General features: G+C 40.5%; 1 pseudogene; it reads left to right on the top strand.

The window, feature by feature from the left end:
- Positions 1–488: 488 nt before the first annotated feature.
- On the top strand, positions 489–1,330 carry LOC113610165 (60S ribosomal protein L6 pseudogene; annotated as a pseudogene).
- The last annotated feature ends 717 nt before the right edge of the window (positions 1,331–2,047 follow it).

Here is a 2,047-nt window from a genome sequence, read left to right as displayed (position 1 = left end):
TGTGTGTGTGTGTGTGTGTGTGTGTGTGTGTGTGTGTGTGTGTGTGTGTCTTCCCCTCCTAAACCGAATTTCTTGAATGAGACAGTCTGATAAGAGCAAAAGTCCTGAAAGCAAATGGTTTCAAGTTCCAGCCTCACTGCTCCCTGGCTGGGGAGATTGTTAAAGCTAAGTCTAGGATTTCTAATTCGCAAAAACAGAAATAATGGAATAGGGACTTGTGACCACTAAATATATGTAGCAAACAAATAATAGTTGTGAGATATATTCAAATCGTCAAGAAGGTTATACTGTATTGGGGAGACAACCCAAAAGTTAACTATGAATGTTGCTGCAGATGTGTGGCGATTTGGAGGAAGGCCTATATCTTATAGTGGGAGGGATGAAAAGGATGTAGAAAGAGGATGAGAACTTGTAGTCTGGTAGGCCTATCGCTGTATAGCTATGAGATAATTGGTGAAATGCCTTTTTAAAAATATATGTATTGGTAGATGGCGGGTGAAAATGCTGAGAAGCCAGATACTAAGGAGAAAAAACCTGAAGCCAAGAAGGCTGATGGTGGTGGCAAGGTTAACAAGGTGAAGCAGGGGAAGCCCCGCTGCTGCCAAAACCCTGTCCTGGTCAGAGGAATTGGCAGATATTCCCTATCGGTTATGTATTCCGGAACGGCCTTGTACAAGAGGAGGTATTCAGCAGCTAAATCCAAGGTGGAAAAGAAGAAAAAAGTGAAGGTTCTTGCTACTGTCACAAAACCAGTTGGTGGTGACAAGAATGGTGGTACCCGGGTGGTTAAACTTCGCAAAATGCCTAGATATTATCCTACTGAAGATGTGCCTCGAAAGCTGTTGAGTCACAGCAAAAAACCCTTCAGTAAGCACGTGAGAAAACTGCGCGCTCGCATCACTCCTGGGACTATTCTGATCTGCCTCTCTGAGCACCACAGAGGCAAGAGGGTCATTTTCCTGAAGCAGCTGAGCAGTGGTTTGCTACTTATGACTGGGCCTCTGTCCCTCAGTCGAGTTCCTCTGCGGAGAACACACTAGAAATTTGTCCTTGCCACTTCCACCAAAATTGATATCAGTGGTGTGAAAATCCCAGAACAGCTCACTGACGCTTACTTCAAATAGAAGCTGCGTAAGCCCAGGCACCAGGCAGGTGAGATCTTCGACACAGAGAGAGAGAAATACGAGATTACAGAGCAGCTCAAGGTTCATCAGAAAGCTGTGGACTCACAAATTCTGCAAAAAATCAAAGCTGTTCTCAGCTCCAGGGCTACCTCTGCTCTGTGTTTGCTCTCGCAAACGGAATTTATCCTCACAAAGTCGTGTTCTGAATGTCTTACAAAGAACCTCATTAAAAAACTGTCCCATTTCAAAAAAAAAAATAATAATAGCTATACAATGGAGAAATGAGACAACACCCTGATAGGGTCATCAAAGTTAACGCCACCAATGAGAGGCAGATGGGCATGATGTCTTGAGAAGGATATAGCTTCCTCTATGTGATATTTCAGCTGAGACTGTATAACTTCAATCGAATAATGAAGAAACAGTAGACAAATAAAAAATGAAGAGTGCTCTGTTTTTTAAATGGGGGATTATACTTCAAAAATGTCAATGTTGTTAAAAGATAAAGAAAAGCTGTGGAAATGTTCCAGGTCAAAGGAGGTTAAAGAAACGTGAGAACTAAATGCTATACTAGATCCTAGAGTGATCCTTTGCTAGAGGAAAAATAATGTTATATGGGAAATTATTAGGTCAATCGACAGGTTGGAATACAGCTGAGGAATTAGATAACAGTTAAATACATTACAGAACGTGGTTACATAAATGAATATCCTTATTCTTTTTTAAAAAACACACCTAAAGTATTAGGGGTAAAGGGCCATAATACATGAAATATGCTCTCAAATGGCTCAGAAAAATATGTAAATAGATGATGGACAGATTAGATTGGCAGATTAGAGGTATTAAATGATAGATGATACAGATAGATGATAGATTGACAGATAACAAATAATAAAGCAAATGAGGCTAAAAGTTAAGAATAG

The sequence above is a fragment of the Aethalodelphis obliquidens genome, unplaced genomic scaffold (genome assembly GCF_003676395.1).
Source record: "Aethalodelphis obliquidens isolate GAN/ISIS:26980383/991018 unplaced genomic scaffold, ASM367639v1 scaffold61, whole genome shotgun sequence".
NCBI classification, from domain to species: Eukaryota; Metazoa; Chordata; class Mammalia; order Artiodactyla; family Delphinidae; genus Aethalodelphis; species Aethalodelphis obliquidens.
This window is presented reverse-complemented; position numbering and strand designations above follow the sequence as displayed.